The sequence below is a fragment of the Mesocricetus auratus genome, unplaced genomic scaffold (genome assembly GCF_017639785.1).
Source record: "Mesocricetus auratus isolate SY011 unplaced genomic scaffold, BCM_Maur_2.0 Super-Scaffold_100022, whole genome shotgun sequence".
Classification (NCBI taxonomy): Eukaryota; Metazoa; Chordata; class Mammalia; order Rodentia; family Cricetidae; genus Mesocricetus; species Mesocricetus auratus.
The window spans coordinates 16,173,378-16,195,246 of record NW_024429203.1 but is presented as its reverse complement, the minus strand read 5'-3'; the positions used below and the strand labels follow the sequence as shown (position 1 = coordinate 16,195,246).

General features: G+C 50.3%; 1 protein-coding gene across 6 annotated transcripts in view; it reads left to right on the top strand.

Moving 5' to 3' along the window:
- Positions 1–9,026: 9,026 nt before the first annotated feature.
- Positions 9,027–21,869, top strand: part of Pknox2 (PBX/knotted 1 homeobox 2) — a 262,847-nt gene continuing 250,004 nt past the window's right edge. For 3 of the 6 annotated variants that reach the window (XM_040730297.1, XM_040730294.1, XM_040730296.1), the window contains exon 1: positions 9,109–9,127. The gene's annotated coding sequence lies outside the window, so the exon portion shown is untranslated. Of the gene's footprint in view, positions 9,128–21,869 lie in introns of all 6 variants that reach the window. The other 3 variants (XM_040730298.1, XM_040730295.1, XM_040730299.1) reach the window with 2 other exon arrangements.

The following is a 21,869-nucleotide window of genomic DNA, read 5'->3' as shown; positions in this document are numbered from 1 at the left end:
GATGTCTTACCTGTGTGGGGGAGACTGTATATCGTATCTCCTCGCAGAGGCCCTGACTGGGTATTTTGGCTATCAGGCAATTAGAGGCTTTATTCAAAGTCAGGAGCAGAGGAAAAGAGTTCTGGGGCTGCTGCACAGTTGAGGCTTCATTGTGTCTTTTATTTTAGGGCTGCTGACCTGGAGACACGTAATAACTGGAGCCGCTGACCCAAAGTGAAGCCCAGGGTGGCTAATGACTCGTTAAGAGTCTTTATCAAATTAGGATTATAATCCATCGCAACATACAGAAGAAAATGTTTCAAATTATCAACTTTCTTCATTGCAACTTCAAAGATTTGGCAGGAAATTATGAGAGATGTCTGGAAATTGACAGACTGTGCTGATGTGTGGCTAAGCTTCCATGACCGTACTAGCTGAAGAATGCAGCCACATTTCCACGTGTGCATGCTTACTCTGGAGCTAGTACACAGAAGCACTCCTGCCATAAATACTAGTGCATGACAGGTGTACATACTCACAACAGGCCAAGCCATTAGCATTTACTCATCGGTCTATATAGGTAGGCTGAGAGTATTACCAAATACTGGAAAATGGGAAAGAGAAGGGAAGACAGGAGAGACATATTTATTCCTTTTCCTTGTGAAGTTCTAGGCCTATTTGAGTTGGGGGCCAAGGTACATATCTATACTTGAAATTGTAGAACACAAACAAAGCAAGTTACAGGTGCATTGTGTTCTAGTGACAACTTGAACTCAAAAGGACATAGGATCCGGGTATTGGCAACTAAGTGGGACTCTTAGAGGGGATGAGTTATGTGATTTGAGTATGAGCATTGCCACTACCTCAGTGACAGTAGCCAATAGTGTTGAAGCAGAAGCCACATTGAATTAGAGACCAGACAGACAGGTAAGCATGACACAGTCTATCTGCAAAGTCTCCAGAATAGGTGAGGCGCAAGAACAAATCCTGACTTGGGCTGGGAATCCAAGGTGACTTGGAATTCTCCTTTTGCCTTTCTCACTGGGTCTCGGCCTCTCTGCTGTGACATATAAGTGTCATCTGAAGACCTTCCCGGGTCTCTTGGCCCTGAAAAATCTCTGTGAGTGCAGGAATTGTGATTTCCTCATTCACATGGTCCCAGGGTCGACCACCTGCTTGGCCATCCTGGATGCTGAATGGAGACCAAGGAGATGCTAAGTTGCACAGGGCCTGTTCTCCCGTGTGGGCTGAGTGAGTGAGTCAGTCGCGGAATGAGGACAAAGGAGTACGGACAATATAGAATGGGGATCCTCTAACGTGGCTTCCGAGCTCATATCTGGTGGCAAGCAGCAGGTTCACTGGGGTGCTGTGGAGAGGTGATGAGCAATTAGGGTCTTGGAGATGAGAAACAGTCTACGGGCACTAACTGTTATTACTGTTGCTACATTGCTTTGTTTTTCCTTGCTAAGCAAACCCTGTTCCCAGCGCTAGGTGAGCTACGGCTACCTTGCCTCTTCATTTGGTCACTCCTTGTAAACCTTCCTTTACAGCACAAAAGACAGAACCAGGTCCTGTGGGGAACGTGGTTTGCACCCTTCCCAGAGCTGTTGGTAGCTTCTCTCCATCCTATAGTCTGGTAGCTGTAGGTTCTGGCTGCCAGAACAAGGTTGGAGCCAGCCATACGCAACCCTCAGCTCAAGAGGGTTCATGGAGAGAAGCAACGTCAAAGGCAGGCGGAGTTAATCCCCAGGGTCAGAGAGGAGCAGAAGGGAGCCGGGTGGTCCTATGAGGATGAGGATGATAAAGATGGTAACAATGGAGATAGGCCTAAGGAGACATGGTGACAGAAGGGGGACACTGGGGATGATGATAAGGGTGGTGTGTCCTTCAGGGCAGAATAGAGGAGTCTTTATTTTGGGAGAGATGTTTTTTTTTCCCTTTGCCGCATGAGGAAGGCAATGGATGTCTTAATGATGCCCCTCATTCCTTGCTGCAGTCAGGTAGGGCTGGGGAAACAAAAGAAACTGAAGAGCTATTGAGCCGGAGTGACATGTTGCAGTGATAAACAACAAAGGATTCAGCATAGGAACACAGCTGACACTATGACAAAACAACTCCAGTAAAGGGTCTTCAATAAACTTAGAATGGAAGCCACACAGTAATTTTAAATGTCTAATAGCTTAATAGCTACACTTAAAAAGTAAAAGAAACAGATGGAAATACACACACACACACATGCACACACACACATGCACACACACACACATACACACACACACACACACACACACACACATGTTAAACTCCATGTATTTAAGGTAATTCACCACCTGGGATTGGACTTGGGGCCTCACTCATACCAGGCAAGCCTTCTACCACTGAACTACCCACCAGTCCTAGGACAATTTGGGTGGTGTGGTGTGGTGTGGTGTGGTGTGTGTGTGTGTGTGTGTGTGTGTGTGTGTGTGTGTGTGTGTGTTCCTGGAGGTCAGGCTTAAGGTTTCTTGAGCTATAGTCACAGCTTTTTCTTTCTTTTTTCTTTCTTTCTTTCTTTCTTTCTTTCTTTCTTTCTTTCTTTTGAGACAAAATATAAGGTCTTGCTGTGTAGCCCAAGCTTGCTGTGGTGTCACAGTCTTTCCTTACCACCTGCACCATCATGCCTGGCTCTAAAATCATTCTTTTGTTTTGTTTTTCAAGATTTATTTATTTATTTTGTACAGTGTTCTGCTTGCATGTATGCCTACATGCCAGAAGAGGGCACCAGATCTCATTGTAGATGGTTGTGAGCCACCACATGGTTGCTGGGAATTGAACTCAGGAATCTCTGGAAGAGCAGCCAGTGCTCTTAACCTCTGAGCCATCTCTCCAGCCCCATCCCCCTAAAATATGAAGTAGCAATGAAATAATTTTATGGTCGGGGTCACCACAACATGAGGAACTGTATTAAAGGGCCACAGCATTAGGAAGGTTGAGAACCACTGTCTTAGAGTCACACTTATCTGGATCTGAGGGCTGGGTAAGCAAGCACACTTGAGAGGGAGAGAGAAGAGAGGAGAGAGGAGAGAGGAGAGAGGGGATCAGGGAGAGGAGAGAGAGGAGAGGAGAGGAGAGAGAGACAGAGACAGAGACAGAGACAGAGAGACAGAGACAGAGACAGAGAGAAGGAGGAATGTACATGCACCCGTATCTGGAGTTGGAGAAGGAAAGTTACTCCACAAAGAGGAGGCCAGCATTGCTTGTGGGTTATATTGCCTGTTGTGTTATATTGCAGTTTTGTTCTGCTGTGTCAGAGGTAGGGAAAGGATAAGCAAAGATGCTTTCCCAGGGTCAGAAGGAAGAAAGAGAAGGGATGAGGTGTGGTGGTGCACACCATTAATTCCAGCACAGCAGAGGCAGGCAGATCTCTATGAGTTGAGAGGCCATCTTGGTCTATAGAGCAAATTTCAGGGCAGCCGGGGCTACACAGAGAAACCCTGAATCGAAAGACAAAAACAAAAAAGAAAGAAACAAAGAGAAGGGAAGGGGAGGGGAGGGGAGAGAAGGGAAGGGGAGGGGGAGGGGAGAGAAGGGAAGGGAAGGGGAGGGGAGAGAAGGGAAGGGGAGGGGAGGGGAGGAGAGGGGAGGGAAGGGAAGGGAAGGCTGAGGAACCCAAGCTAGGCTGGGCACTGGGATTCCAATTAGAATTCAGTGGCCCCACCTTTCAGGAGACTTATATGGCCTGGATTTTACACTGAATCCTATCTTGCTTTGTCAGGAAAGGGGTGAACCTTTCTCACTTGGCCCTGGCCCCTCAAGCACAGCAGCCCCACTGGGTCCAGGGCAGGAAGGAGGTTGTGGCAGCCAGGATCCCCCGTGCTCCTTCCTTTTACTTTCAATGTCTGTGTTATGGCTCTCGGGGCCTGTCACAGCATTCTCAGTGTACAGGGTCTCTCTTCCTCAGGCCAATTAAATAAGCCCTCCAATAAAGGTCCAGGCAAAGTGCTGTGGCAGCCCAAGTAAAGAGCTATTAAACCTAATGGCTGCTACTTATTGAAGGTCCTCTCGTGTGCCAGGGACTGTGCTAAGCTCTTTACATTCACCATGCTACTTAATCCCCATGGTCCCAAGAGTTGGCTTCTATCACCATCTTCATTTCATAAACGCAGAAACAAAGACCCAGAGAGCACCAGCAACATCCCAGATGGCCCGTTACTTTGTGACAGTCTGGAGATCTGAGCCAGGTCCTGGTGTGAGACCCAAGATCATATTCAAAACAGGTAGAGCCCATGGGGGAGGGCAAGGGCCCAGGGTGTGTTTTGGGACCTGAGTGCCTAGCAGTACCGGGAATGGCTGTTCCCGAAGTTCTCCATCTCAGTGGTTCCTAAGATACCGATTCCAGAGCCCTTTCCAAGACTGCTGGATGAAGACATTCAGAGGTTCTGATGCAGGCAGCCCCCATGCTGTGATCCAGTGGATGGCAGAGGAGGGAAGGAGGGAAAGTAAGAAGAACATCATGAGGGAGGTCAGAGAGGAGGGAGAAAGGCGAAGGGGCGGAGGGAAGTGGGGGACGAGGAAAAGGAAGTAGAGGAAGAGAAGGAGGAGGAATTTGAAGTCCACTCTTGGTATGACAGCAGCAAGGGCCCCCTCCTTTTTGTTGTATAGCCCAACAAGCTTTGTGTGGGGTTTCGTTGTTGTTCCATTGATTTTTGAGGCAGAGTCTCCTGTAGTCCACGGTAGTCTTAAACTTGCTACATAGTTGTTGAAGGTGATCTTGAACTTTTGATTCTCTGCTTTCTTTTTGTTTGTTTGTTTTTTGGTTTTTGGTTTTTGGTTTTTGGTTTTTGGTTTTACGAGACAGGGTTTCTCTCTCTTTTTTTTTTTTTTTTGGTTTTTGGTTTTACGAGACAGGGTTTCTCTGTATCGTTTTGGAGGCTGTTGGTCCAGCCCGGCCTCGAACTCACAGAGATCCGCCTGCCTCTGCCTCCCGAATGCTGGGATTAAAGGCGTGCACCACTACCGCCCGGCCCTGATTTCTAAGAGCTGAGGTTACAGGCATGAGCCACCACCATGCCTGGTTTATGTGGTACCAAAAATCAAATCGGGGCCTCCTGCATGCTAGGCAAGAACTTTACCAGTTGAGCTATAGCCTTAGCTCTTAGCACAACTTGTAACAGAAAAAGTACTTCTAGTGTGTAATTGACATGTGGCGATTGTGTGAATTTATAAACCACAGTGTGATATTTCAATATTACCATATAATCAGCTCAGCACTTATTTGACATCAACTTTTTTTTTAGCTTCCACATATAAATAAGAACACTGGCATGTGTCTTTCTGTGGCTGGCTTCTTTCACTTAATGTGATGTCCTTCAGTTCTATCCATAATGCCATGACTGATAGCATTTCAATCTATGGTGGTTAAATAATATCCCATTGTGTGTGTGTGTATATATATATGCAAATGTTTTAATTATTTATTGAAAAGTTCAACCAATCTTTAGGTTAAGTCTCTTAGGTAATGGAAAATCACCAAGGGGATCCAAACCTTTTTAAAATTTTTTATTGATGTATTTTTTTAGGTATCAGTGCTCTGTCTGCATGTATGTCTACATGCCAGAAGAGGACGTAAGATCAACCATGTACTTTCTGAGAATTGAACTCAGGTCCTTCCGAAAGAGCAGCCAGTGCTCTTAACCTCTAAGCTATATCTCCAACCCTGTGACCCATTTATTTTAGAAAGAAACAAACTGTGGGGGTAAGAACTTGAAGTCGTTAGACCATTTAGGAAAAAAATATCCCCGGTGATTGGCGAGAAGTCCTTTACCTACAACTGGAGCCATGATGGAGAAGTAAGTTCCATTCCATTCCCTTCAATAAGCAGTTCTTTAATATGTTTTCTGTACTGGGCATAGTGCCAGGCTTTAGGGATCCTACGATAAAGCGAGATATTGTCTGCCATCACAGTCTATCAAGGTTCATTAAAAACAATTCAACTGAGAAGGGAAAGTGTTGGTAGGTGGGCAGTGTTGTAGATTGACTTATCTACCCCCTTGACCCACTTATATGTTGAAGCCCTAACTCTCCATATGACTACATTTGGAGATGGATCCCTTAATAAGGTAATTAAGGCTAAATGAAGTCATAAAGTTGGGGTGGGAATGCGATTGGAAGGGGGCCTCTTAGAAGGAAGAGACCCTAGAGTTGTCTCTTTCTGTTGTATGCACAGGGGAAAGGCCATGTGAGGACACAGAGAGGAGGAGCCATCGGAAAGCCAGGAAGAAAATCTCCCTTGAATTTGGACTTTCAGCTTTCCAAACTGTGAGGAGCTAAGTGTCTATTTTTTTTTTTTTTTGGTTTTTCGAGACAGGGTTTCTCTGTATTGTTTTGGAGGCTGTCCTGGGACTCACTTTGTAGACCAGGCTGGCCTCGAACTCACAGAGATCCGCCTGCCTCTGCCTCCCAAGTGCTGCGCCACCAATGCCCAGCAAGTGTCTGTTGTTGAAACCATCTAGCTTGTGGTATTTTTGTTATGGCAGCCTAGGCAGAGGAATACAGACAGGTCCTAAATTTTAATTAGTAGGGTGACACAGGCAGGATTCAGGTGGGCCATAGTCTGAGCACACATCTGGACACACCTGGAGCGTAGAGGAACTACCTCGTGTGGACTGCCCATCTGAAGGACAAATGCAAGCAAGTGCCAGGAAAAGAAGACCTGGGTAAGCTTAAGAGCTCCAGCACGCAGGTGTGTGTGACGGATGGGATCTGTAGGAACGTGCTTGCTTATGCCAGTGCATCACTAAATTACGTGACAATTCGTGTATGGATGATAGGGAAGACATTGTAACTTATACATTGTAAATCTGTAACAAATTCTACAAACTTAATTTCTGTTCTGTCTCTTCATGGACAGATCCAGGATTTAGATGTGGAACCTAGGGATTTGACATACTGACAAATGTTCATTAATTATTTACTAGCTGGAATCTTGGATGGCTTTTTTACTGCCTTACATATTAAGTTTGTCTCCCTCTACAAGAATAAAAGTGGCTTAAAGAAGGGAGCTGTAATGTGGGTGTCTGCCTCAAAGTTACCCTTACCTCTAGTGGACATAGGCCAAACACTTCTTTTCAGCAATTATAAAAAGATTGGTTACATGTTAGATATTTTTTAAAGCCTTTGCAAACTAAAAGTTACAGAGTGCATGTTAAAGTATGAAAAGGGTATTAGTGGCAATCATACTATTTGAAAAGACTCCACAAAGTTCAAAGTTGATATCCATGGGTCTGTTCTCTTAGGAATGAGTTGGGCATCAGAACTGGGTTTTAGACAATGAGGATTTAGTATGAATGGGTGGTTATGTGACTTTTGTCTGTAGTATGCTCATTGGCTAAGCCTGATTCTCCTTCCAACTCTGCTGTCTCTCACAACTCACCAGCAAACTTCCTCCAAAAGACAGCAACCCCTAGCTGGGCAGGGTCAAAGAGATAGCGCCTCTCCCCATCTATGCAGCGGGTTTCCCTCTGAGACTTTATGGCAGGCTGACCTCCAGTGTCTGGGTTAGTGAGTCTGGCGTTTCTGTACTACATAAAAAGGGCAAGTGGATTCATTATCATTACTTTATTATACAATGTGTAATATATACTAGCTATCATGCTGTCAGCAGCCATAGTCTTCGGCCACAGATCAGAGGTTGGGGTGACATAAATCCACCTACTGAAAGTCTTTGGGGCATCTACGGAAAGATGAGAGGATTCAATCCCATCTGGAGCCGTGGATGTGGAGTTGCTGGCAGGCCTGGATAAAGAGCACATCTGGATGTGAGGCAGTCTCCTTTGAGCGTTGGGCTCAAACAGTTCTCATTTTTGCCAGTGTCCGAAGCAGGGGAGGAGTGACCCAGAGGCTTGAAATGGAGCAAAGGGTAGGCTCCAACTTCTTGGGTCAGATTCTTTTCTGGAAACCCGACTGTCAGGTCTCCCTTTTAGCTTCCCTTGCTTCTGTCAGTGACTTTGTCTAGGCTTCATCCAGGCCTCCTACCTGGTGTGAGGGATCAATTGCCATCTGCCTCTGGCTGAAGCAGAGTCTCCACAAGGGCAGAAGGGATCCTCTTGTCCTCCGTGCAGGAGCTGAGCCAGTCTGTATCCTAGGTGGCTGAGTCCACACTTGGCACTTAGTAGGGCACTCGTCTTGGTTGACTAAATGGAGACATGCATGGCTGTGACCAGCTTGCTTTGGTCTTCCATTGTAGAAGTGACTTAGGTGAAGTCTCTTTTGTTTCTGGAACAGATTAGGCCACCCCAGCAGGCACAAGCTGAGATGCAGCTGCCCCAACCTTACTGTGCCCCAGCCCCCAGCACACACTGGCTGGCTAAGCACTTTTAAGAATGAAACAGCAGTGATTTTCAAGCGCTTGCCTGACATTTGCCCAGGGATAAGCTTCTGATAAACCCTCTCCCCTTGTTATCGCTCCCCCTGCCCCATCCCATCCTACTGTCACCCCCTGGGTGAACCAAGCGCCCCAGGAAGCCCACAGCAGGGGGGGAAAAGCTCTTGAGACCAGGGATAACTAACCATCTGAGCACCTTTTCTGGGGCCAAGGTAATGAGAATTATTCAAATGCAATCATAAAAACGAGGCCAGCCAGGCAGGAATGGGGTGGGGGTGCCGGTTTGAAGATTCCTGTTTTCTGGGGGGTTCTCTTGAGGTGCAAAGAAAATTCCACCTCATCTCAATCTCTTCAGCGCTTGCCGTCTTGGAACTCTGCACCAGTTGATCTCTGAGGAGGGCATGGGGTAGGTTTGCGCCTAAATTTCTGGGCTCCACTGCGCTGCCTATGCCAGACAAACTGAGATCTGGAGGCTTCTTCCTTCCCCATGCGTTCTGCCTCCCGCAAGTAGCCAAGCAGGTTCGCATCTGCGGTCTGAGCCGAGTCTCCAGTAGAGGGAGACACTCTAGCAGCTCCTCGCTTGGGAAGCGGCCGGGGCCGGGAGTGGGTGGGGGCGATGGGGGGGGGAGAAAGGGGGAGTGGGGAGAGGGGAGGTGTGCGCGCGCGGGGACGGGGGGGGGGGGGAGTCCGGGGGGCGGGTCCCTGTGCCGCTGACGTCCCGAGCAGTGCTGGGAAGTATAGGCTGTGTTGTCACGCCGGTGTCAGTCTGATGAAGATTGGCATCAGGTAAGCTGTCATTCATTTCCATGTCAGAGACGCTTTTGCAGGCGGCGGCGGCGGCGCAGCGGCGGCGGCTGCTGCTGCGGGCGGCTGCCTCAGAGCGCGTGTGTTTTATTCCAGTCCCCAAGCCAGAGTATTATTCATTGCGACAGGGCAAGGAGGAGAGAGGGAGAGAGGGAGGCAGCAGGGAGGAGAGAGAGGGAGGCAGCAGGGAGGAGGGAGTCAGGGAGCAGAGAGGGACGGCGGGAGCGTGCAGAGAGAAGCTGGGGAAGCGCCGGGAGAGCGCGGAGCGAAGCGGAGCGAGGGGAGGCGAGGCCGGGCGAGGAGGCGGCTAGAAGCGCGGGGCCCACCCGCTCCTAGACCCGGCCGGTGCGCAGCTCGGCAGCCGCCGCCTCGCCCCGCTCCGCTCGGGCCCGGGGCCGGGCGCGCATTGTCTGCGGTTGAGAGCAGCCGGGCTGCGGACTCCGAGCGCAGTGGCCCGAGAGCCTGGAACGGGCGGGCTGGGAGCCGTGCTCCCGGAGCTTCCCCGGACCCGAGCCTAAGGACGAGCGCGTCGGCCCGAGTCCCGGCGCGGCCGGCTCCTGGCTGGGCGCTCGGCGGGGTGAGGCTGGGAACTGCGGGCCGGCTTCGGGTTCTCCTTTCCTGGGCTCTAGGAGTCCTGCGGCTAGCATTTACTCGGTGCCACCAGCCCCGAGCTGCCTTCGAGTGTCTGGAAGCGGGAGCAGCCCTAGCCTGGGGCCGGGTGGCTGGAGTCAAGCAGCGGCGGCCGCGTCCTGCGGGGCCCGGGGAGGCAGGGAGAGCGGAGGTTTGCAGGAGGACCAGTGGGAGGATCGGAGGACATGCGTGGGGAGTCAAAGAAACCAGGACCTGAGGGGCGACACTCAGGGACTCTAACCGCGAGTAGGGGGAGAATTTTGTAGGGTCACTGGCATTCTGCGTATTGTTGGGTCTTTGGGGCGGGGAGGGGAGGATTAGGGGCCCTTGAAAGGAACTAGGAGATGAATTTGTAAAAGGAGGGTAGGCACGGAAATCGCCCCGGAGCAGAAAGCCGAAGGGGATGGCAGGGTCCTGAACGTGCCGCTTGAAGTTTCTGTTTCTTTCCGGTTAGGCGAGGGGGATCTCCTGGGCTTCCAAGCCGTGAAAGAAACGAGCACAGTGGGCCGAGCTTTCTGGAGAGTCCTTCACAGGGCAGCCAGGGTTCCCGCGCGGGCGGGAGACCCGGGTTGGGAATGGGAGGGGGATGCGGATCAGTCCCGAAAGGAGGGCTGGGCTTGGAGCTGGCTAGAGTTGGATTGTAGGACCCAGGCGGTTTTCAGAATTGGGACGGAAGGGCCGCTGTGTAGTTTACTCGTCCGCAAGAGAGAGAGGGCTGGAGGTAGGCTCTGGGGTCCCAGTTACATTCGAGGCTTGACTCCGGAGTGGGTGACGTTTTTAAGGACCGAGACACAGGATCACGACTCTATTGGGGTTCAGGCTATTGAAATCTGGGGAGAATTGCGCTTACGGGTCCAAACAGAGTGCGGGAGGAATAGCTTTTACGTAGGCAAGGAAAGTAGTTGATCCCAGGCGTGGTGTGCGAGCCCCGAATGTCTGCTGCCTCAAGATTCGCTCTAGGAGGAGAGGATTTGGGGCGCACAGGGCTGGGTCCTAGGAGAAGGATTCTGGAATGCAGACAAATCTAGGGAGATTCTGTGCGATGTGACCAGGTAGCCCCACCCGAAGTGAATCCGAGGATCTGACCCTGCAGACTCAGCAGGCTCCAGGAGCCACTTGGGTGCTGCGGCAGCAGCGTGGCGAGGTGGTTGCTCACGGCCCGCTGGGACAGCGGTCGGCGACGTGGGCAAGGGGGCTGCTAGTAGTGAGGTGCCACTGGGGCTTGTGGAGAGCCGTGGCTGACGCGAAGGGAAGGATACTTCCAAACTCGGGAGCCCTGATCCGACCTGCTGCCTGTTCACGCAAGTGGTGCTGGCTTCATCTCCGGCGATGTCGGAGAGCGCACAGCGCACAGGCCGGCCCATCCATGCAAGGCTCTGCCCTAGAAGGGGGAGGAAGTTCGGGGCTCCTTACACATGTCTTTTTGGGACTTCTCCAGGATGTAGGCTGTTTGGAATTCAAATGCTCTTCAACTGGTAAAACCCAAGTTAAGAAGCTAAAGCAGATTTAAACGACACCCCCCCAACACACACACCCCTAATCTGAGAAATGGTGGTGTTCAGAAGAACCAAGGTGTTATCCCAAACCCTATCACTCTGCCTTCTGACCTTTCCGAGGCCTCAGGACCTTACTGCAGATGTATGCGTGTGTGTGTGGGGGGGGGGTGTCTCGTTTGCGGGATCATATCTCACATTCAAACTGCCTTCTCAAGGCTCGGGCCTAGCTCAACAGAAAGTGGAGTATGGAGAGGTCCAGAAGAGGAGGAGAAGAGCTGGGGGAGCAGGTGGGGGGCTACACTCTAATCATTTAGATAAAGAGTGGTTGAGAGATAGAGGTATGTGTGTGGGGGGGTGAATTATCTCAGTGCACGCTTGTACCCTGAATTGAGAAAGCCAGTCAGGACTCCCTTTAGGGTACTGAAGCCTCAGGACCCATGAAGGGCCACCGCGGCCAGGCCGGGGCGCGGCGACCGCTACACGACAGAGCTGTTGTTTTCCAGACTTGGAATTCCTGAGCGCTCTTCTCCAGCCGAAAGCTGAGCGGGGGAGGGAGCCCTGACCCCACCGAGACTCCCTGGTCACCGCCTCCCTTTTGTGAGAGCTAAAGGCATGAAAGCCTAGAGAAAGAGGAGCTGCAGGGAGTGAGGGCCAGGGGGGTTCCTGGAGACGGGCCTAGCGACGACCACAGTAAAATGCCTCGTGCAAACCGCAGCGGAGTGTACCCAACTCGAGACTGGCTGTTTTATGATCCCTTCTAGGAGTTTACTGCTCTGTGCTTTTAAGTCTATAGATTGCTTAAAGTTAATGAAAGTGCTGCTTTCAAAAGGGCCTTTTTATTGTGCGGCAGTGACAAATCCAGTACCTCCCCTTTACTCTCCCAAAATGGGCCCATTTAGAAAGAGGGAGCTTACTGGGGTTCCCACATGAATACAGCTCGGGGGAGGACACCATGTGACAATGAGGATTAATAAAAAGTCAGTGTCCACGTAATTCAGGAAGATGAGTTAACTTCTCGCCTGTCCAGTTTCCTTCAGAGGCTACCTTTTTTAAAGGCTGCTCGGTGCCCCGTCCCACACTGCTTTATGGAAAGCCTGACCCTAGTCAATTCAACCCAAACTGGGATTCAGGATTTCAACACGGTTACCAGTTCAGACTGTTACTAAAACATTTACTTGGGTCTTGGGGGAGGGGCCTTGTCTTGCATTCAGTAAGATAGATGGGTTTAAAGGGCTGGGAACCCAAGGAAGAACAAGGCAGGCTGTTTTTTCAGCATTTTTTTTTGTTTCCTTTCAATCTATTTAGCACAAAAGGTGAAATGACAAGGATTTTGACTAACACAGAAACTGTAGTGGGGCCTGCCTGTGGCTTTGACCGCATGTCATAACCATTTAAATTGTGGTTAGTTGTTCAAAGCTCAAAGCTCCTCCAAGCTGGGTTTCATTAACTCCGACACCAGTTGCCTGGAAGTTCAGTAGCAATAAATTGCATAAACACATTTGAAGTAAGTTAGTGATGAAATAAGGAAAATTACTGTCTTGTGAGTGGAGAATCCTGAATTCATGGAGTTCTAACTTAACTGGAAACATACTTCCCCTCCCTTGGCCTTAAAGTTTATAGGTGTACCTGAGTGTGTGTTAAATTCCTCTCTGCTATGTCCATCTTCAACCCTGGGCTGTAACTCATTAGAGACCAAGGCATGCCTAGAAAGCAGAAGGCTGGATTTTAAAAGGGTCTGTATTAGCTCTGTTTAGGAACTGAACCAGAGCAAGTGATCAACCTGATTACTTTGCCCTTCCTGAACTCATCGGGGGCAATGTAAACCACCACAGAGCAGGGACAAATTAGATTTTAAATGTTAGAAGCTTAATAACACCGTGTTGTTAGCAATTGAAATTGTTTTTATTAAAGAAACAACCAATAAAATTTATAGGCTTCCAACATGTTGCAAAAATTCCTTGGTATTTATTTACACCCCCACCCTACCTTTCAGAAAGGCAACCTCCAATTTTAGACTTTTGTTCCTGATTTACTTAATATGGAGCACATTTTAAAAATTAACTGGAGGCAAGTAAGTGGTGCTGTTACGAGTTTTCCTTTATCCTCTGCTGTGTAGCCCTGGGACTGCCACACTGTAAGACGTGTGTGTGTGTGTGTGTGTGTGTGTGTGTGTTTGTGCGCGCGCACGCGCGCGCGATGCAGTTGCTGAAGTGACAGCATGTGAGGCAAGTGTCTGGATCAAATAAAATGCAGATCCCAGGATGGGGAAGGTGAAAAGGGTACCACCAAGGCAAGGCAGAAGAAGTGGTATGGAAAATGAAATCACCATGAGCCTTGACTCTAACCAATACACCACGCTTTGTAGGAGACACTTCATATGAAACCCATGACTTATTGAAAATTGAATTATAGTGAGAAGCAGAATTTAGAAGGAGGAGCTGCACTCACTGGGCTCTTCTATCCAGGCAGCATGGCCAGGACGGTTGCAGTGGGGCTCTGCTAATTTAATTAAGTCTAATACCTGGTGGGAGGGAGGAAGAAGCTAGGAAGTGGGGATGGTAATCAAGGCTGGCGGGTCAGGGTCAGCGTGCTGAGCTAGTCTGTGGGCTGGAATTCGAGGGCCTGGCTCTGTGACTCCAGCGGATCCCCCAGCTGCTAGGGTTTGGTTTCTTCATCTGTCGAGTGGAATGTAGCACATGCTGTCCCTTGTTAGGCTGCAAGGGGTAAGGGGAGGGTGGGCATGAGACACGTACAGGGCTCACTGTAAAGAGTAGATAGCCACAGAGGCTTCCAGCAGCAAGGTCGTGTTCGTCCCCTGCCGGGCTCCAGAGCCTGTCCTCACAACGTGTCTAGTCTTTTGTGGAGGAGTTTCTGGACTTTGTGAAAGGGCTCAACTTCTGCCTTGCTTTACAATCTTTGATTCTGAAAATGCTGTTGTGATTTCATATGCCATCATCCACTTTGCCAAGAGGGGTTGTCATGGCTGGATTGGGGAAATCAGTCCTCCAGTGATTCCCCCTGGAATATCCTTCATGTCTCCAATGAACACAGAATCTGATTTACCAGAAATAGTCTCTGCTTTTTTTTTTTTAATACTACAGAGTGTGTTTGTGACATCTGGTCCTGCTGGGGTGTGAGGGAGGGATGGGTGCTGATCTGGAGGGAGCCATAGTCTGGACCTCACTTAACAGTCTCCATTCTGGCAGATCAAAGCAGATTCTAGGCGAGAAAGCCCAAGAAGTTACACCCGCCTCTTCTTCAAAAGTTTGTGGCTTGCCGTAGACTCCTTCAGTCCCAGGGCACGAGTTTAAAATAGAGTGAGCAGTGACCCTGGAGACAGGGCTCCAGTAGAATGACTGTCTCTCTTTAAATTCTCCCCTACTCTGCTTGAGGGTAAGCCTTTCTGCCATGCACCCTTTCCTGCTGGGCTGGTTGCAGGTCACATTTTGGTCTCCATTTTGAATGGGAGTGAGAAGGGGTGTGGGCGGTGACACTGAAGATAGAGGCAGAATCTGGGATAGTCAGAGCTGAATCCTTCCCCCAGAATTCTTCTGGAAACCCCAGGCATGAGGAATCACCCAGCCCTGGGACAGTGCAGTTCACAGTGCTCCATGGAACTAGGAGAGAGCTTGATGCAAACGGGGGATATGTTTGGTTTGGACGCCTATCGCTAGGTCTTCCTTGCCTGCCTGGATCTCTAATTTCAAGAAGGGCCTTCGCTGTTAAGACCTATCTCACTAAAAACACATCCCCATGTGTAAGAAGAAACCCTAAACCAGGCAGGATATTTTAAAACTGAAGCAATGAAGATTAGATTAAGTCTCCACCAAACAGCCTGGTTCCCGTATTATTTTTGGCTGGAATGTGGAGAAAAACAGCTGGCCCTGGGGCCCCGGGCAGACTCTGGAGGCTTCAGACAGTGTTGTGGGGAGCTGTATGAGGGGAGTGGTGTAAGTGTTCTCTAGTAAGACTGTGGCCAGTTTCTCTCCAGCTCATTTTAGGGGAACAAAGGGGGAGGTTGTGCTGGGAGAGGGGCAGATGCAGATGGGCAGGAAGGGGTCACAGAAGGTATAAGTCACAGAGCACCAAAACTCCCCACTTCGTTAAGAACTCATCATTGGGTTTAGTGTATATCACCCCCTCCGCCCAGCTTTGGAAATCCAACTATCCTCCACTTGGCTTTTGGAAGAGCCTTCACATGCTTGGTCTGATTTGGGTGGATAGAGAGGACAGATAGCTGTCTGAGATGCCTGTAGAGTCCAGATATGGGGCATCACGAACCCTTGTCCTACCTTCCTAAATAGAGGCAGCACAGAACTTACAGTGTCATTGGTGTGCCTGGCACAGTCCTAGGCATTGATGATGACAGAGACAAACCAAACACTGGAGCCTGGCCCGATGGACTCGCAGAGGCAAGGACACTGGGCCTCTGCAGAGACAAGTGCATTTAGAGGCTCGCTCTGAGGTTTACTTGTATGGATCTGTGATTCTGTTTGCTCATCTGTAACCCGGGGGGGAATGGAGTGTAGCTGGCAAGGTGGAGGACTGTGCCCCACACAGAAAGCTGGAGTGTAGCTGGCAAGGTGGAGGACTGTGCCCCACACAGAAAGCTGGAGCGTAGCTGGCAAGGTGGAGGACTGCGCCCCCGCACAGAAAGCTGGCTCAACCCTGACTCTCTCCTCCCCCACATATTTTGTTTGTTTGGTTGGTTTTGGAACAAGAATCAATAGGTGAGTCTTTCAGCCCACCCCCAGACAAGGCATGGGCTTCTTTGCAGATCACTGGCACCTGGACAAGCACCAGGCACTCAGCAGGCTGGTGGGAGACTGGGGAGGGAAACAGATTTATGAGGCCCAGGGCAGCTGGGAGTCTGGGGACACACAGACACAGGAGAGAGAAGGTGTCCACCACTTATCAAGAGTGGCGGCAGGCAGCTCCTTCCCTGAGGAGACCTACTCTGAGGAGCTCTCAGCTGAGTGGGGAGGGCTGGAGGAGGAGGGGCGAAACCCGATACTCCCCAGGTCACCGTGCTCTGGGCTCTCAGCTAGACAGCTAGGGTGACTGGGGGTGGGGTGGGGTGGGGACAGCCTGGATTAGAAAGAATTACTCAGTCCCTCTGTCCCATGCGGCCAAAAGTGTCTGCTCCCTTCTATACATGGTGGATTCTGAGGCGACTTTTTGGTGCTGACTTCACAGTGTGGGCAGAGCAGCTTAATGAGTTAGCGCATCAAGTCCACACCCTCCTTACAACCCAATCAGAAAAAGTAGAGACTGTAGACCCAACCCTAGCCCTTCCCATGCTTTGAAGCGGGACGGTTAGTGCTTTAGGATGGTTGAGAGAACCAGGACCCACAGACTGTGGAGTCCACTTCAGACTTGGCCATTGACTGGCCCTGTGACAGATGGCAGGTGGTTTTCCCTCTTTTGAGTGTTAGTATTGTCAGGTAACCAACCAGGAGCTTTGACTGGGTCAGAGATGCCTCCTTCAGCTCCAAGTTCCTGGACTCTGTGTTTCCTCCCAAGTGGATTGCCTCATGAATGGGGACTACTGAAACAGCACAAACCCATGTGAAGAGGCCTAACAATATACAGCCACCACAGAAGCACAGCCCCTGGGGAACTAAGGGCCATGTGCACAGAGGGGTGGATCTGATGCTCCCAATGGCATTCCTGGGACCCATGGAAGTAGCATTTTCAGTGTGAAGCATCATCATTAAAAGCCACAGCTCCTTCTTCTGCAGAGACAGCAGGGTGCTGGAGAAAGAGCCGCTGGCTTTGATGTCTGCTTCTGGAGTCTGACCCTGATTCTACTGCCACTAAGCTGTGTGTCCTTGAGCATACCTCTTAACCCCTCAGTATCCTAACAACTAAGGATGATAACATGACTGCCAGGCCTAGGAGGATTGTGGAAATGCTAGGAAAGACTTGCAGCCCAGGCACATCGCTCACTGTCAATGGTAGTTTTGTCTCTGAGGAAAACACATTCCCTGGGCTGGAGAGATGGCTCAGAGGTTGAGAGCACTGACTAATCTTCCAGAGGATCCAGATTAAATTCCCAGCAACCACATGGTGGCTCACAACTGTCTGTAACTCCGAGATCTGACACCCTCACATAGACATTCGTGCAGGCAAAACACGAACGCACATGCAAGAAATAAAGAGAGGAGAGAGAGAGAGAGAGAAGGGAGGGAAGGGAGGGAAGGAAGGAAGAGAGGAAGGAAGGAAGGAAGGGAGAGAGGAAGGAAGGAAGGAGAAATACATTTTCATTTGATCCTCTGATCTTTCTGAATTGGACCAAAGGATATCATTTAGTCATTTTACAGACAGAAGAAAGTGGACTCAGAGTAGCCTATCTGTGAAGGATACATCCTTTAAAATGGCCCAGGTCTCTCTGACTGCCACTGTCCTTTTCCTTTCCTGAGTTCCTGCAGCTGCTTTGCCAGGCTTTACCTGTGTCTCTCCTGAGAATTTTTTTAAACAGAAAACCAGTGCAATCACCTCCCCCATCACCAGCCTTTTGTCTGACAAATACTGAGGAGAGCTACTGGCTGTCATGGAAGTCAAAACCTAGAAGATACACATTTTTGACGCTTCTATAAGCCCCCAGGCCAGGCAGGGTTAGGCTAACCAGCATAACTAGGTAGTGGTAAGTATAGGGTAGAGAGGGATGGGCAAGGCCGTGAGAGGGTGACTGTGCAGAACTGGCTGAGGCGTGTGTGCGTGTGTGCGTGTGCGCGCGCGCGTGTGTGTGTGTGTGTGTGTGTGTGTGTGTGTGTGTAGAAAAAACCCTTGGGGGCTCAGCACTGTATCCTCAGGTGACCTGCCTGACAGACATCAGTCCTGAGAGAAGGCAAAAGGCGGCTAGCCCACTCATAATGGGGTCTAATTCCTTACTAGGTGCAGACTCCCTCCTTTCCAAGCTGGTCCAGTCTATATAGCACAAGCTGTCCCCAAGCTTTCTCTAGTTCTGCTGAGTATGACTCTTTCTGCCCCAGTCTGAGGTCCCCAGGATTCTCCCACTCTGGGAGCTGCTCCTGCCTCCTCCCACATTCTGATTGTAGGGAGAGACAATGCCACAGAATCATGCGGTGGGCTTAGGATGCATGATAATGGCTTATTCTCGCTCCTATGTTCTCCCTGAGGCTCCACTGGTCACTCAACAGATGTGGCCAGGCAGACTGTCCACAACTGTCCGTGGATACACAGCAGTGAGCTGTGTGGGCCTCACCTCCCTAACCAGATTAATGCACTAACTGGGAGCAAGTGTGTGACTTCACACTCTCCTAGACTCTCTGAGTGTGAGCATGATCATTTTGTAGGAAGGGAAATTAAATCTTCTTCCAGGTTTTTCTGGGTCTGCTATTAAATGAGGATGAGGATGCTGCCCGTCACCTAGGCGACAGTGTGTACCCTGGCCTATGAAGCAGCAAGCTTTCTGTTGATGATTGTGAGATGCCCTGAGACAGCCAGTTTGTGTGTCTGGCCACTTTCAGTTAGGTAGAAGAAGGGAAGACATACACTTCTTTGAATATAGGGGGTTGGGAGAGCCCCATGGGAGGTCATGCTGAGCTCTCCAGCCTTGGGGTAGACATAGGTACCAGGTATGAGAGCTAGGAGCTGGAGGCTGCTGCTCCCATGGTCCCGAGCAGTGTGGAGGGAGACTTCTGACTCCTCCCTGGCTTTGCCCCCTCAGTGCTGGGAGAGAACAGCTTCCTCATCACAGCGAAGCTCATTCCCAGGGTCCCAGCATCGTGATTACCCAGCCCCTGCCTGCGAGTACTCTTCTCTTTCACTGAGCTATCATCAGAGACTTAAGGAATGTGAAACTTAGGATTGGAGAATTTGTCCAAGACTGAGCAGATTGTACATGATTCATCTCCGGTGTCTGGGCCCCGTAGTTTTGCTGCTTGAGGTGAGGAGCTGTGGGGAAGTAGCTGGGTTCCTCTATCTCCTTTCCCACCCAGGGAGGCGTACTCACAGGGTCCTCACACGCACCACGGGGTGAGGGTTAGGGCAGCCTATGGGCAGCTTGCACACTGTACAGTAAGGTCTTGAGTGCCCAGGATAGCACGCACAATAGCTATTAGGATCCTCATGCACAATGCCGGGTGAGTTCTAGAGCTCTGGCTGTGATAGGATAAGGGTGACAGGAAAGTGATGGATGGAGATGGAAGAAGCCAATAACCCAGGCTGTGGCTGTTGGCCCAGCCATGTGTTCACTGTGTGACAGTGAAAGCTGGCTTCGTTTTTCCTTGTCAGTCAACTGGTGGTTGATGGTACTTCCCCACAAGGCTGTGGGGAAGATGACGAAAGTTAACGTATGTGGATGTGTTATACATGCTGGATAAACATAAGTAACAGTGCCTACACAGTGCCTCCCATATAATATGAGGAAGGGGAAAAGACTGGTTGGCACAGGCTGTATATATGTTTCTTATTAGTTTAAAACAGAGCGCGCACGCGCGCGCGCGACACACACACACACACACACACACACAAAGTACACTCTCCCCCTCATGCTGGCTCGCAGAGTGATGACAACCGTGTTGAAGTGATTGAAAGCTAGCAGGATGGCTTTCACGGCTGCCCCGCTACTGGGGCACGAATGGTCCCCTCGGGGATTCCTGAGCGCCTGGCAGTTTTTCAGACTTCAGCTCAGAGTCACCGGGCAGAATTGTATGCCTACTATGTGCCTACACACTCTCCTTTAGCATGCTCTGTGTACTCTGCCAGGTCCATCAGCCAGGAGCGGGCCTCAGGTTCTTCCTGGCTGGTATCTTTTATTTGGTAGATTTCTACTGAGCACCTTGTTCAGGTATGGGAGAAATCGTCATGGGCTAGAGCTGGGCTTCCCACTCACAAGGCTTTGTGGAGAGGAAGACATTTAGGTGCTGTGGGAAATTTGAAGCCATGATGAGAGTCACAAAAGTCCAGGAAGCCGAAGGAAACACAAGCAAAAGCTCCGCCTACTATGAGGGTCTTGCAGGGTAGAGTCTAGGCATGGAGGAGTCTCAGAGAGTGAGAGGAGGCTTAGGGCCAGAATCCTAGACGCTCTGGTCTAGCGTTAGGCTGTTGCATCTGTCTCCTGAGGTCTCTGTCACTGTGCCTTTCTGCTGTGGCTCTTCTACCCTCCCAGACAAATGCAAGGTGAGAGGTAGCCGGCCTGTGGCAGAAGTGCGCTGAGGCCCCTGCTCCTGTCTGAGCCCTGTCTTGGCAGGGTTGCAGGCCAGGTAGCTGATGCTTGACTCCCTAAGGCATCAGCCCCTCCAGAGAGAAGCTCTCGGGAGCGGTGTTGGCACAATGCAGGCACCACCCCCGTTCTTGTGGCAGCTTCATTTGGATCCTGAGCACATCAGGTACCCAGAGTTGTCACACTCAGGTCCAGTCAGATTTCAGGGACAGCCATTGTGAGGCGGAGGCAGTGACCCAGCCCACCCCTCTCCACACCAGCCACAGAGGGGCTGTGCTTACTCTTTCTGCCGACTGTAGAACTTGGAATCAGGAGAGCCGGTCAGAACGCAGACACTGGCAGTGCAGCTGGGGAAACCTGCTTACCCTCTGAGCCCCAGTTCTCTAGCCAATGAGATGTGACAGTAATTCTCAACTGTGATAAGATGCCATTGGGCTTCACATGTGGCTCCAGAGGGTTAAAATCCATGGCCAGCATAGTAAGGAAAGTGCAACAAGTAGGCAGACAGGAACAGTGTCAAAAGGAACAGTAACTGAGAGCTCACATCTTGAGACAGGAGTTGGAGACAGAGAGAGCTACTCAGAATGACGAGAGTCTTTTGAAACCCAAAGCCAGCTCCCAGCGACACACCTCCTGATCCTTCCTCAACAGTTCCACCAACTAAGGGTCAAGTAAAGTATTCAGATATTGGGCCCCCTATGGGGACCATTTTCATTCAAACCATCATGCCCGTTGTGGTGGCACACCTGTAGCTTCATCACAGAGGGAGCAGAGGCAGGCAGCTCTTTGGGGCTCACTGGCCAACCAGACTAGCTGAAACAGTGAGAGCCCCTGGCTCAAGGCAGAAGATGGAGAAGTGATACAGGAAGACCTGTGGACTCCACTTGTGCATGCACACACACACACACACACACACACACACACACTCAGAGAGAGAGAGAGAGAGAGAGAGAGAGAGAGAGAGAGAGAGAGAGAGAGAGAGAGAGAGAGAGAGAGAGAGAGAGATCTGGGGAATGGCAGTTCAGTCCTGTAAGCACTTGAGAGATGAAGAATCAGGAGTTCAAGGCCGGCCTGGGTAGGTTACATGAACCATTGTCTTCAAACAACAAAAAGCCAAAAGCAGCCAACCAGACAAAACAAACAACCCCTCCCCTGCCAGACACAAGACTCTAAGTGTAGCTAGAGTTTTTGGAGCACCTGAAGGATGAGGTCAGTGACCAGGAAAACACAATAAGGCATGGATACCAGCAGGGAGATGGGGTATGACAGTAAAAATGGATGGGCATTGTGTTTTAGACAGGGACAGTGGGTCCAAAGGCCCTGGGGGAGGAGGAAGGGCTGGTAAACAGTTGGGGGCTGGGGAAAGAGACAGGCCAGGAAAATCAAAGGGGCGGGTCACAGGGGAGAC